The 15477-nt window shown below is 39.4% G+C and overlaps 1 long non-coding RNA gene across 1 annotated transcript; it reads right to left on the bottom strand.

Annotated features, from left to right (window-relative positions):
• Positions 1–14008: 14008 nt before the first annotated feature.
• Positions 14009–15275, bottom strand: LOC113766897. The gene is made up of 2 exons (XR_003467815.1): positions 14784–15275; positions 14009–14582 (listed from the first exon to the last, which is right to left on the bottom strand). It is a non-coding gene; the product is annotated as an uncharacterized LOC113766897 (long non-coding RNA).
• Between the last annotated feature and the right edge of the window lie 202 nt (positions 15276–15477).

Below are 15477 nucleotides of genomic sequence, written 5' to 3'. Positions count from 1 at the left end.
GGCATTTGAAACTATAATCATAGGCCTTTGTCCTGTAGAAATTTCGTATTTTTCCTCCATGTGTACTGCTGTCTGTGAACCCTCCAAGTAGAATGTTTTGTATGAACGTCCTGTTTCTTCGTGAAACTAAATTTGGATTTGGATTGAGATTTTAGCTTACTTGTGTTTTAAATTTTTGATTGAATTGTGGTTGGAAGTAATTGATGTTGTCAAGGGCTAATGATTGATGAAGCCCTTGGCCATTTGAATGACTTTATAAGTACTACTGGGTGATGAAAGTTAAATTGCTGGAATGTCTTGGAGGCCTCACGTTTATTTTTATTTGTATGATGGGTTTGCTGAAACCAAGTGCTAATGAGTGATGAAGCTTTGGTTGATCATTTTATTCTATTCAGTAATGCAATTGTTGAAAGCTAGGGCTAATGATTGACGAAACTCTAGTAATTTGCTATGTGATTTTTGCCATATCTTGATCCATATTATGATTTCGAATCGGAATCGGAGCTGTGGAAGTTGTATCGCCCTTGCGAACTCGAGTAGCTGCGATCAAAATTAATCAAAATATTTTTCAGCTAATATTATATCATAAAACTCCATATCTAGTGTTTTGCCTAAAACTTTCCAACTCGATAATTTCCTTTAGCTCAATCTAGCCCTGATAGCTATAGTAAATAAGTTCTATAGCTTTTGAAAACTCTAAGTCTTATCTTAATTCCTTTTCTTTCCTTAAGCTTTGCACTTGGATAGTTAACTATAGGAAAAGTTCCAAAATACGAGTTTTACTAATCTTAGTGAAAAGCTTGGGAAACTTGCTCGGCAAGAAACCCTATTTTAGGAAAAATAGTTTTAGTAATAATTTTTGCAAAAGCCGTAACTTTAAAGAAATGTTCAAAGTAACTTCCTAACGTGGATATTAAGAGGTTTGTCGACTTATTTCAAGAAAATAATATTAGTTACCCTTTTATAAGGATAAGTATCTTAAGGAAAACTATAATAAACATTTCTTCTATTTTTGTCAAGTTTTAACCTAAGGGACTCTTGATTCTTCTAAGGAAAAGTAGACTAGTAGTATACTAAATATACCTTGATGTCTATAAGCTTAAAAAAAAAAAAAAAAAAACTGAGTAGAAACTTATAGTTTCAAAATTTGGTTTTTAGGATATTGCGAGGACGCGGAATTCGATTCCCGACTTGATATCTGAACTCCACTCTTGGTGAGTGTCCCTGCCTGTTCTTTCCTACTTGAATTAAGCGCTTTCTTGACTCGATATGTGATAGATTGCAAAATGAGTTTTGATCCATCGAAGTGAGCAGTGTGTACTTAATCGCACTAGCCGTTCGAGTGGTGACTTGCGTGAATTATTTTTCTCATAAGCCCTTGAGTCTAAATGTAGTTACGTCGTTGGGTGAATCCCTCGGCACCTGAATCGAACTACAATAATGTCTAAATCCAAATGTAGTTACGTCGTTGGGTGAATCCCTCGGCACCTGAATCGAACTACAATAAAGTCGTTGGGTGAATCCTTCGACAAATTTTATTACGGGTATATCTCGAGTATACTGCGTCGGTAGACGAAGTGCGGGCCCGGAGTAGAGGTATGAATGGTGACGGGTTAGGATTAAAATAAGTGGATCTATATGGAACCTAGGCAGTGAGAGTTGACGGAGGGTCAACTACGATAAATGGTGATCAAGCGAGGAAAATGGCTCCTGAGAGCCCCTGTATCCCACCTTGTGCTGTTAAACGCTTTCCTATTTGTTAAACTTGTTTAAGTTATTACTCGTTGTTTGATTTGCGTGACTGCATGTTTTGGGGCACCACTGAGCTTTAGCTCACCCCATGTTTATTTGTTTTCCTTACAGGATGTGAAGTTGAAAGTATTTGAGCAGCTTATATTTCTTATGGTTGTACTTGAACAATTTGATTGTAATTTTCGGTTTGTAACGGATTCTAAGCTAAGCATTGTACTTTTCATTTTGGGTTGCCACTTGAAGCTGGAAAGTGTAATCTCTAATTCTAATACTCAGTTTGTATGTTTGTGTTAGTATAGTAAATCCTTATCTTTTGCGAGCGTCACTGGAAGTATTTAGGAACTGTCGATTGGCTAAGTTATATATTGTTATCTCTGAAGTTAGCGTGGTGGTAGAAATCGATTTATTTTCGGAAGGATCTTTATTGTAATAGCTTAAGTTAATCGTCGGAAGATTTTAGGTTGGATTGCTTGCGTGAGTCCTGGCGAGAGCTGGGCAGACGGCCCGCCAACCCTCTGGTTCGCCTTAGGGGGAAGTGGGGTCGCCACAACCCACATGTAACTTGAGGGGTCACAGTCGATCCAACAGATGGTGCCCCCCTAACTTGAGTCGTCCCGCTACGACCTCCCCTAGATAGGGCTCCCCTAGAAGCTCCCGTAGTCCTCGTTCCACCTTCTCCTCTTCCCATTTTAGAAGGGTGTGCATTCTTACTAGTCTGCCCAGAAGTGCGACTAGGAAAATTCCTTTTTCTATTGTGGAAATCCCTCACTTGAGATCTTGCATTCTCAACCCTTTGCGCTTTCTCTAAAGCCTCAGTAAAGGTAGAGATTTGGGCTGCAGCCAGGCCCTCCTGAAGTTCCACATTAAGTCCCTGTACAAACCTCCTAATCCTCCTCCGATCATTGGCTACTAACTCAGGAGCGTATTTGGAAAGTTTAGTGAACTTCCCCTCATACTCTGCTACAGTAAGGGTTCCCTGTTTTAGCTTAATAAATTCGTCCTCCCTTTTCTCTTGAATTAAGGGCGGAAGAAACTTTTCATTAAACTCCCTTGTGAAATTCTCCCAAGTCCAAGGGGTTCGAGCCCTTTCCCATTTTCCTTTTATCAAATCCCACCAAGCACGGGCCACTCCCTCAAATTGGAAAGCAGCAAAATTCACTCGCCTATCCTCAGTGTAGTCTAGAGCGGCGAATATTTGGTCATCCTGTCTAACCAATTCTCCGCTACTTCAGGGTCAGGTTCACCCATAAACTTAGGCGGGTTAAACTTTAAGAATCTTTCCAGGGCTCTATCCTCTCCTCTATCCTGGCCCCCAGGTTGGTTAAATGGTCCAGGACCCTGTCTCTCCGCTAGACATTCTAGGATATCAGTCATCCTATTGATGGCAGTAGCCACTTGGTTACCCTCAATGTTTTCCTGTCCCTGGGTCGGTCCAGTTGCCGATCCCTGGTCATCCCCCTGAGGTTGGGCCTGTCTAGACGCTCGCCCACGGCCTCGACCACTCCTTAATCCTTCCATTAGTCTAAATGTGCCTAGTGCAAGAAATAGATTAATTTAAGCAGAAACGAAGAAATATATCAAAATTAGAACCAACCAAGAAAGCATTGAAATTAACAATAATTTACATTCATAAGCATGTCAAGTTCGTACAATTAGCAAGTTAGGGACAATTCACAAAATATAGCACACAGGTGCTCAAAAGTATACTTTTAGTCACAGAAGACTAAAGTAAGAACAAGTGCCCAAGAGTAGGCCACACAAGCATGCAAAATACAATGGCCTCGGCACTCGCGTCACCCTAACTAGTCCTAACTGTACCGGTCAAAAGTCAAAAGGGGTCAACGACTAAGATCCTAGTCCTCAGCGGGGCTATCAGGAGGAACCTCCTCCTCGGGATCCTCCTCCGGATCCTCCTCAGCGTCAGGAATCACCTCAGTAGCGTCCTCAACCAATCTAGAAGCATCAGCCAGGATCTCGAAAGCCCGATTACGGACATCCCGTCCTAGCCTAGTGAGTCGAGCCCTAGTATCCTGAAGCTCCTCATTAACCACTGCAGATGTGGCTACCTCACCCTCCAGTACCTCCTCGAGCTCGGCAATCCGCTCACCCTGAGCGCCGACCATCTGCCTAAGCTCGTCTACCTCAGCCTGTAAATCGCGGTTGGCATCCACCAACTGACGACGCTCGTCGTCCAGAGCATGCACTATATGGCTCGGGTAGGCGTAAGTCAACCTACACGGACATCGAGGGTCTCTATCATACGGTGAGTAGCGTACTCGAGCTCCTCCCACTCGAGCTCGGTAGAAGATAGTCCTAAGAGGCTCATAATGACCATTCGCATGGCCATTCCCGTTAGCTGTCGGGGCTCCATTTCCGTCATCCATCCCTGCAAAATAATAATACTTTTCAGGTTAGAAACTTAAATCACTACTCAGTTCCATTATCCTGCAATGCATGCCTAACTTAATCGTTGGTTCATCCCAATCGTCACTTGAGGTAGGACTAACTTAGTTGCTAGCTCGCCTCAAGTATCACTTAGGGTAGGATTAAGTCATCCCGTATCGAGTCTTAAAGGTAGAGTATCTAATATGTCTCCCATATAGACCTCTAACCTAGCGCTCTGATACCAACTGTGACGCCCCACATCTCCCTAAGGCGGACCAAAGGGTATCCGCGGACGCCTGCCCAGCTCTCGCCAGGACTCAAGCAATTCCATTCAATTTAAAACCGGACTAAACACTTCGAAGAGAACAACATGAATACAATAATGCGGAAGCGTTCAAGCTTATCAAGTCACTTAACATGTAACCATTACATCGGTAATCATAAAACAACTTAAATTCAACATACACGTCAGGGCCCAAACTTTCAAATTTACAATTTCCAAAAGTACAACCCAAACCAGGGCCTAGTCAAAATATAGCAGGAGTCTTAACAAAAGTGTAACGAATGGTTTCACCATACTTCTCCAAGATTCGGTCCTGTTAAGGAAAACAAAACTATAGGGTGAGCTAAACGCTCGTGAGGCCAAGAACACACATGCAAGCACTTTGTTCAAATAGCAATCCCAAATTTAATAATTAAAACCATGTCCCTTCAATAATCAATCATTCAAACAGGAAAAGTAATCAGAAACAATTCAAGGATATAGTAGCTCTCAGGAGTTAAGTTCCACTCGCTCTGCCGATGTCATTCGTATACCTTCCCGCGTTGACCCTCCTGTCAACCGGGTCGGTATTTCCATTTCCGTAGATCACCACTTACTTCCCTCCGTCCACCGTACACCTCAAGGGCCCACAAGTCATGTATAAGGCGATACTCCACGAGTATGCCGAGCAAGACCTCTCATTAGGTCGAGCTCATATTTACCTCATGGCTCGCCTAAGTCCCCGACCAAGCCCATTGCTGGCTCGAGTCTAAGGTCGGCCTATGAGTTTGGGCGTCCCCCATTCATTTGAAAGTCGAGGAGGTTCACTCCAACGACATATGTAATCATAACATAACATTGCATTTCATTCATTCATTCAATACATTTCATTCATTCAATACATTTCAATCATTCATTTGAAATTAGAACGAGTGCGGTAAAGTACGCACCCGCCCTTATTTTTAAAACTTCCAACAATTACCACAAATAAGCAAGTATCACAGATTCACACACTTGACACTCACCGAGCAATTCAATAAGAATTATTTTCTGGGAGTTCAAGTGTCCACAGTAAGATCCTCTTGAATGCCTTCTTGCGCGCCTGGCAATTAATAGCGGATAATCACACAAATAACCCACTTGTCAAGGAAGATTGTACACTAGTACAATCTAAGGAATATTTCACGAAATGAACCTCAATTACTCGTAAATCGAGGTTCAACTTGCCTTTTATTATGTACAATATTATTTGAGTTTTTATCATGAAAAGCGAGGGCAAAACGTTTGAATAATACTAAGAGAATTAAGAGTTTTGGAAAAACTCCTTTGCCTTGAAAATTGAGAAATTTCAGTTTTATCCTAAATCTTTGAAAATTCATATCTCTCTCGTTATAAGTCCAAAACTGGAAAACTTTATACCGTTGGAAACCTTTTGCAAAGGGTTAAAAGTTCTTAGAAGACACCTTTCCATGAATCTAAGTGGAAATTACTCAAAAATGAGCTTGAAGATACAGACTCGGCGTACAAAAAGAGAATTAAGTTGGATTTCGGCCAACTTTGAAAATTCGGCACGATTCACACATTGCAAACCGGCCTCTGAAATTTGTAACTCAATTAGAGTTTCAAGTGAGGTTTATACCAAAACAAGCAGATCAAGAATCGGAGTTTCGAGTACCGAGATACGGTAGCTCAAAGTTGAGGAAGATTCAAGACTGAAGAAGAATTTCCAGTTTTGAACCTCCAACACTAGAAATTTAATTCGGTATCGAAACGAACTTGAATTGGTGCCAAAATTGGCAGTATTTTACTCCTATATGCAAGGTATTTCTCTATCAAATTTCAGGGAAAATACCCTCGGGAAGGTAGTTAACTAATCATCCAAAGTTCCGGAAAATTTCTAAGGCAATCTGCCTTTTGACTTTTATTTCCCAATTTCAAATCGTTTAACCAAGAAAGCTATCCAACCATGGTTCATTGGTAAAATAAAGGTCTAAGATACATCCATGGTACCTTTGGTAATGGTTTAGCATCAAAATTTCAATTAATAAGATCACTCCCAAGTTTTGTCCAAAATCAGTCCAAATATTACGTTTTTCCCAAAACAGGGCAGTCCACTTGTTTTAGTCACAACTCAACCAATTTAACTCGGAATGAGGCATGGTTTATGGCGTTAGAAAATACATTCACGGGACTAAAAGTTTACAGAAGGAAACATTTTGAAATTTGGCAAGCAACCAGCTCAAAATTGAGCCTCAAGTTGCTGCCTCTACAAACCATTCCAGCAAATCCGAGAGACAGGACAGCTATCTTAAAACGTTTGGTTCTGCTCACTCACAAAGAATCAGAACGTTCATTTTATCTCAAATTAAATCCAGGAATGTCTAGTTTCAAACGCCACCGACGGCACTTGATTTTGACACCCGAGGACAGAGTTATGGCCAAAATGCTACCGCTGGACAGGGTTACCCGAAAATAACTTTCCAACTTGTCTAGTCCACGAATAAATTCGTTTGCCCATCCAAACGTTAATGTTTTCCAACGAAAATTTCTACACATATAATATAACAAATACACATCAGGTTCATGCCAATAAATCACCAAAAATTGGCCTTATCATGGCCGAACAAAACAGGGGCAGATTCAGCAATTTCTGGTCATGACCTCTACTTGAGTTTCCAACAATAATACTCCGTAAATCCATCATTATAACCATTAAACTACCATTAAATCCAACATTAATCCTCTAATCAGCAACAACAACCCAAGTGTGGGAATACAAAGAGCCCACTATCACATTTTACAACCACATCAAGCCACCCATCCACATGCAATAGCTTAAAGATGCATTTCCACAATCATAATCCTAGTTTAAGGTGTAGGATGAAGTTATACCTCCTTAGTGCCTTAACCCAGAAATTTTCGGCCCTCAAGAGCTCCAAGAAACCGTGAAAATGCAGCCCTTTTTGTTAGCTAAATCCAACCTCCAAGTAGTATGCTAGATGATCTTCAAGTTTGGTGAAGATTGGTTGAGGTTTTGTGTTGATTTGATGAAGGAATTTGTGAAGCAAGAGAGTGAGTGAGAGGGGGGTGTTGGCCGGCTGCTAGGTGAGAGAAGATGGAGTGAAGTTTGATCAAAATAAGCTTCCAAGAGAAGATTAAATGGGTGGTGCACAATCACTCCAAAGTCAACTATTATTAGGGTGCGTTTGGCGCGATTAGGGCTCGATTTTCTCGCGCGTTTGGTTCACTAGTGCACTGAACCTCCAATACATTTATATTCATGTAAGTATTATTCACTCTTAATTGTCCTGATATAAGGGTCTAAAGTCCCTCAAAAAAAGTCGCGCGTGTGAAAACGCGTACCGTCAATTTTAACGCTATAACGCGAAACTTCCAATAAATTCTTATAACGATTGCACTACTAACTATCACTTGAGTATTACTCATAAGATTACCTATTTTAGGACCATAGTACAAGTCTCCAATATTCCAAGCTTATTGTGCTACTACGCGGATAAAATCTCCAAGTACTATTCACTATTTTTACTAAACGTACTCCAGGAAATTAATTTTTAGAACGAATCACTTTAAAAATATAACGAAGTTATATTACCATGTATTTAAGTCTAATAAGACTAGAAAATATTCCTTGGGATAAAAATCCAATTAAATAATTTATTAAGCCATGAATTAGGCATAAAATAATAGTTTTTACGAGTCCTCACATGAAGAGGGCTTCAGGCCAAATCAAAAAAAGAGAGAGAGGCTGCCGGGGAGAAGAAAGAAAGAGAGAAAAGGGAAAGATCCGAAAGAAAGAGAAAAAGAAGGAAAAGCTGCAATTTTTCTCTCAACAAAGGCTGATTGTCAGCCATCTTGGAGCTCTCATATCTTTCCGACCTTTGGTTCTTTTAAGGAAATTTTAAAATCTGCTCAATCTACAAAGTAAAAGGAGTAGTTTCGGTTCAGACGTCTGGAGGAAAACACCACGGGGAGCTCATCAAATCTGGTCACAAACTGGTGTCTTCATCAACCCTGGAACGTCGGCGACGAAGTTCGCGACTTTCATTTCTGGAATTAGCGCGGCTTCTTGGGAGGTGTTGCACGTTCATTTTACTCCTCTAAGGTAATCACAACTCCTCCTTTTGTTGTTTTAGCGCTGGTTTTCATATGCATAGCCATGAATACTGAGTTATTTGTTACTGTCAAGGTTGGATAACCTGGGTTGTTATAGTTATTTTCCCTTCCTTGTTGTCTTGCTGATCATCCTGTTTGAAATCTGGGTTACATGAGCTTGTGAGAGACTGTGAATCATGTGTTTGAAGTACTACCATATCATTTTAATTATCACAGTGATTTTTGAAGCGTAACTTGAGACATGTTTCGATGATTTGTTTTGATGAAAATGGTCTGTTGTCCCTTTGTTTTCAAACCCGAAAGGACATAAAAGAGAAAGGGGTTTTTGATGATTTGATTTTGTCAAAGCTTTAGACTAGTTTGATGCTTGATAGCTCAATGGGTTGGCTGAAAGATGTTAGCTTTCGATAAGCTCATCTAGGACTCACCGCAAAACTGTTTCTTTTTCTCTTTTGTTGCATGCTGCCCGTTTGGTTATTCGATTGATATTCAATGATTGTGTTTCCTGCATCTAGTGTTGTATTAATCAAGTGATTTGAATTTTAATGGGTTGGGTAAATGAGTTTGTTGGCTTGGTTTGAGATTGCGTAAGATACTTGCGTGGAGAAGAGCTATGAATTTGCAGCAAAAGCCTGCCAAGCTGTAGGAAAAAAATCAGCAAAGAAGAATTGCATGCTCCGTTCCTATTCTGAATTTTTTCTTTTGCTTGTTCAGATGTTGAGGTTGTGTGTTTGGATGCGTAGATTTTATGTATTTGGGCCTGAAATTTGACAAACAATAAACATGTTCTTGTTGGAGATGAACTCAAGAAGATTCGCAGAGAATGCTCCTGCTGCATTTTTTTTCTTTTCCTGTTTAGTTCCTTTTACCCCTGATGGTTAGCTCAAATTCTTTGCTTCAATCCTGCAACAAAATTTCGTGTTTGGTTTAGTCAATGATTGATAGCTCAAATCCTGGTATTTGGTGAATTCGTTTGCATGATGAAATGGATGGAAGGTTGTAGCTGAAATTTTCAGAAAACAAATCCGTGAACGAAGAAGAAAGCATCCGTTTGCATGCATGGAATTTTTATAAAATCGCACTTTGCCCCCTGTTGTTTTTAAGTGATGTTATCATGACCCAAATAATTGGAAATTTGATCAATCTTGTCCTTGTGAAATTCCAATTTTTCTTTGGTACGCTTTAACATAATTTTTGGATAGAATATCCGTGAGCTTTAGGATGAATTTGAAGGGTTCAGTAACTTTTTCTAGATTTATAATTTTGATTTGAATTTTTAGTGAAATTTTGAAAATTTTGTTGTTTAATCCTAGCAAATTGGTTTTCATTTGTTTGTGCGAGCCTTGTCATTTGTTTGTGTGAAGCCTTGTCATTTGTGTGAGCCCTTAATCTTAATTTATTTTCTTTTGGACCCTTAATATTTGTGATAATAATCAAATTGGCCTCTTTAACTTCTTTAATTGTTTCAATTGGGTCCTTGTTGGTTTCAACTTGATGAATATGAGTTGTTTAGTTTATTTGAATGGTTGGGTGGTTCAATTTCATGTTTATTTCCTTTTCGTGTGATTATTTTGGTAATCAAAGTGATGCCTTGACATTTTCTTTGTTTTTGGAGGGTAAATAAGTCATTTCACCCCATTAGAGCTCCAACTCAAGGGAGGTACACCTTATCCTTTATTTTTGACTTTATTTGACCCTACGTGCGTATATGTGTCTTATGTGTGCAATTGCATGACTTTAAGTGTTTATTTCATTTTCACTTTATTTATTTCTTTAGTTGCTTAGTTTTTGCTTTAATTTTAGTACAATTTTATCATTTGGGAGGCACTCGAATGCCAAAATTGTAATAGTTAGGGATTTAATTGTTTTATTCCTTCTTATTTCCCCTTTTAGATTGTAGTAGGCTTCCCCCTCCTAATGTAATAGTTAGGGTTTCTTTGTTTTTTTCTTTGTGCGATTTGCATGCGTATGTGCTATGTGTTTAATTGCTTTCTTAGGGTTTGGCATCTAGATATGCATGCTTATGTGTTATGTGTTATGTGAATTACGTGCTCACATGCCTACTCGCTTTAATTATGCACATTTACTTATGTATGTATGATGGATGCAAATGCACGAAACCGTGGCTAGTCCAACGCTAGTCATGATCTTCCCCTCGAGCTCTTACAAGTCCAATGCTTGTGAGAGAGCACTAGTGAAGGACTAGTCCAATGCTAGATCCAATAGGACCGTCCCTCGCTAGTACATTCGCATGCCTTCATCTCATGTTCATGCATTTTTTTTCTTTTTAGTATTTTTACATTTTTGCATGACCCTTCGCCCTTTTCCCACATTTGAAGTATGATCATAGGGTTTTTGCATTTCATTCTAGTTAATAAGCTCATTCGCGTGCATAGGTTAGGGAGTTACCCCTTGAATGTGGGATATGGACGAGTTTGGCTTTCTAGTCTTAGCACGCTCGTATTCCCTCTATTAAAAGGAAAAATTGAGTCACGAACATTAGTCCCCCGTACCCGACATGATGCACTCCTTTAGGACATGTATATTTCTATAATTATTTTACCCCTTTTCTTTTCTTAGAGTCTCATATTTTGCATTATTCGTGACCTCTCCAAAGAATCTTTACTGGGCATCACAATTAATGTGATTGGCACCATTCAAGCTTTTGAAGAGAAATTTTGCTCCCCGATGCCCCCCTAGGTCTAGGGTTTGTGTCGCGCCCCATTTTTTACAAGAAAAATAAATTAAATAAATAAATGATTTGAAAGTGAATTTTTGATTTGAAAAGTGATTTTTGATTTACAAAGAAAGTGGGTCTAAATGGGACTTGAAAATGCGACGATTTGACCCAAAATATAGTTTAAAAAGGGTTTTTGAAATAAAAATCGGAGTCGCCACTTGGTATAGAGTTAAGGTGTACCAAGTCACCTAAAAATGATTTTTTAGAGGAAAAGGTAAAAAGAAAATCCCTTTTAAACGACTCCTAGTCTACGTAAACCAACGAAAAAGGTTCGGGAGTCACATTTGACTCGAAGGGGAAGGCAAGGATAAAAATCCAAGGCACCCCTTCGACCTAGCCAAGGCTAGTTGCGCGATTTAGTCAAAGATTTTCTTGTTTTAACCAAAACATTTATCACATTTGGATGCACTTTATGAATGCAAAACCTAGACCTAGGGGGACATCGGGGGCAAAATTTCTCTTCAAAGCTTGAGTGATGCCAATCACATTAATTGTGATGCCCAATAATGATCCTTTGGAGAGGTCATGAATAATGCTAATGACGTAAGAATGAGTGGAATGAATGTATGTAATGTGAAAACATGAGCTTGTGTGAAGTAAAAAGAAAAGTACTAAAAGATAATGGTGTATGAGTGGGAGTGTGCAAAAATGAGTGTGCAATGTGAGGTATGTAAAGTGATAGTGTAAAATGTATGTGTGATAGCATAAAGTGCATGTGTGCAAGTGATAGTATATAAAGTGCGAGTGGTAGAGTGAAGATGTACAAAATAAGAGTTGTGTGAGATGATAGGGGGTAAATGAAATGCATGAACCCTAGAGGAGTGCAAGCAAGATGGGTACGGGGAGACTCTAAGTCGTGACTTTTAATTTGCCTTTTGGTTAGAATGAAGAACTAGCGTGCTAAGGCTATGTGTAGCCATACTCGCTCGTTTCCCTTACCAGAAGGGTGACTTCCTAACCTATACAAGCAAATGAGCTAGTCTAAATGAAAATGCAATCCTAAATGTGCAAGGGAAAGGGAGTGAAGGGTCATGCAAAAGTGTAAAACTAAAAGGAAAGAATGAATGAAGATGTAGTGAAGGCATGCGAGTATGTACTAGCGAGAAGGGGCCCTATTGGGTCTAGCGTTGGACTAGCCCACATCTACACTCTCTCACAAGCATTGGACTTGTAAGAGCTCGAGGGGACAACCATGACTAGCATTGGACTAGCCACGGTTACGTGCATTTGCATCGATCATACACATATATAAGTAATATGCATAATTAAAGCAAGTAGACATGTGAGCACGTAATTCACATAACACATAAGCATGCATATCTAGATGCCAAAACCTAAGAAAGCGATTAAACACATAACACATAGACATGCAAAACACACAAGGCAATTAAGGCCCTAACTATTACATTTTTAGGGGGAAGGCCTACTACAATTTAAAAGGGGAAATAAGAAGGAATGAATAAAATAAACCTAACTATTACAACTTGGCATTCAAGTGCCTCCCAAATGATAAAATTGAACTAAAATTAAAGCAAAAAATAAGCAACTAGAAAAATAAATAAAGTAAAAATGAAATAAACACTTAAAATCATGCAATTGTACACATAAGACACATATATGCACGTAGGGTCAAATAAAGTGAAAATAAGGGATAGAGTGTACCTCCCTTGAATTGATGGCTTAAGGAGACGGAATTTACTTATTTACCCTCCAAAAAATAAAAAAAGGGTCAAGGCATCACTTTAATTAATAATTAATTACATGAAATTAAACACGAAATGAAAACTAAACACGAAATGGAGTCACTTAGGGTATTGACATAAAATAAACCATCCATATGCCAGAAATTAAAGCAAACAAGGTCCTAAATAAAATGATTAAATTAAAAAAAATTATTTTAAGGGTCTACAATAAAATACCAAAATTGATGGCTTGAGATGAGACCTATCAATCAAATGCTAAAATTCACGAAAAAAGTGATCACTCGTGACAATTAAACAACAAAACTCAAAAATTTCACTAAAAAAAACACATCAAAATCATAAAGCCCTCAAACGATTAAACCTCAAAAATTCGTTCTAAAATTCATGAATGATCTGTCCAAGAACTACATTGAACATATCAATCAAAGACAACATTTTTATGGGACCCAATTGATTAGTCTTCCCAATTTTCCAGGCCATAATAGAATTAAACACAAATTAAAGGGTTAAAATGCAATTTTTCCTTTATTTCATGCATGCAAACAACGTAGAAGGAGTTTTCTTTTCTGCACCATTCCTGCCGTGACTTTCTTTCCAGTTCATCATGCAACCATGTCCACCAAATGCCAGGATTTAAAGTATCAATCATTGACTAAACATGCAACTTCATTGCAGGATTAAAACAAGAACTGAGGCTGACCATCAAGGGTAAAAAAATTAAATAGCAAAAGAAGGAAGAATAAAAGGCGCAGCAAAGCTTTCTGCAATTTGCGGCCAACATCTCTGCTGCAATTTGTAGAATAGCAGGTTTTCCGCAGCTCTTAACAAGTTTCACCCTTAGAATAACAAGACCACTATCTTATCCTCTCATTTTAAACACCAAAAGTTGGCCAAAAGGGCATACAAAATCTGGACAACTCATGGTTTTTCCCGCTACTTTGGAATTTCAGCAACCTCTAGCTAAGCTTGATCAAAACAACATTTAAACATTCACCTAAAGTGCTCGTGTGTGAAAAATGCAGCAAAGATACAAGAGTAGGAAACTCAGTGTGAGCATGTACATGGTATAAAACCACAAATTTCAATCAAACTAAAAGCTTCAGCAATCGAAAGTGCAGGCCTGCTGCATTTTTCCTACCATATCGCAGCTTGTTAACAAACCAGAAAGATGGCCAAAGCTATAAACAAAACCCAAGCCTCATCAATTTCTCTACAACTATCATTGACATAAGATTGAGCATGCAAACAAAGTGAGGAAACTCAACTTCGTGGGCTGTTACAGGACAAAAGTAAAGCAGCAAAACATGACAAAGAAATGCAGCTTTCTTTCATTTGCGTCTGTAGCCTGTTTCTTGCTGCAGTTTTCTGGTTTTGTTCATTCAAACACCACTACTGGATTTAATCGATGAAACATGAATCAAAGTTACAACATGACCGCACATTTTTCACTTTGAGCCACAAAACTCTCATGTTTAAATACAAAAATTAGAGGAAAAGAGCCTGCCAAAATCTGAAAAAATTTCTACAACCTCCTTTCGGCAAAATGAAGACTAATCATCGACTAAGGGGAGGCTGGAAATGATTCCTATACCCTGGGTTTCATGAACTATAACAACACACGATTCAAACACAGAGATATAGAGCTGAAACAAGTTACCACACGGCCACACGGGTTTCTACAAAGAACCAGAGATGAAACCACAAAGAAAGGGAACAAAACATGCATGCACAGGGAGGAAATTCATGCAATGAACCCCAGATCTTCACAAAATGGTATGAAAATGGCAGCAAGAAAGGCTAGAGTCACCTGCAAACGTCTGTGAAGTAAATCAAACGGGAAAGCTCAGGAAAGTGACGTTGGTTTCTGGGAAAAACAACGCCCAGGCAGATTTGTTGCAGCGGTAGCAGCACCTCGTTTTCCCTTTTCCTCTGCTGTTTTCTCCCTTTCAGATCTCTTTCTACCGCCCCTTTACTTCCCCAGATCTTCTCTGAAACCCTTAGCTTTCTTGTCCAGAACCCTAGCCGTCAGCTCCAGATTCCCAAGACCCCAGCCGCTGCACCTTTCTCCTCTCTGGTTTCTTTTTCCTAGCCGTCCTCAGCCTCCTCTCTCTCTAGTCTCTTTCTTTTCTAGCCGTCAACCACCCACAGCCCTGCGTTTTCTTAGTTTCTTTCTCTATCAAAAACCTCGCCACTGTTCAACCTCCCAGCCGTCGCTAGCCTCTCAAGCTCTCCTCATTCCCCTGGTTTTTCTTTTCTCTCTGTCTCCGCCACCGCTCTATTTCTTTGTCCCAGATTTTTCCTAGCCGTCCCACTCTCTTTCGTCAGTTGTTACCCCCCCTTCTTGGCTGCGGCTCTAGCATTTAAAGGAACCCCAAAACCTCAACCTACGATGGAAGGCCGAGATGTCAAACCCCAGAAATGGGTTTATGTGGCCTGCTCTTGCCCCTTTGATCCCGTTTGTACTGGGAACCCTTTGGAGTAACGAATCAAATGGGAAGAAA

The sequence above is a fragment of the Coffea eugenioides genome, chromosome 3 (assembly GCF_003713205.1).
Source record: "Coffea eugenioides isolate CCC68of chromosome 3, Ceug_1.0, whole genome shotgun sequence".
Classification (NCBI taxonomy): domain Eukaryota; kingdom Viridiplantae; phylum Streptophyta; class Magnoliopsida; order Gentianales; family Rubiaceae; genus Coffea; species Coffea eugenioides.
The sequence above is the reverse complement of the archived record's forward strand: the minus strand, read 5'-3'. Positions and strand labels throughout refer to the sequence as shown.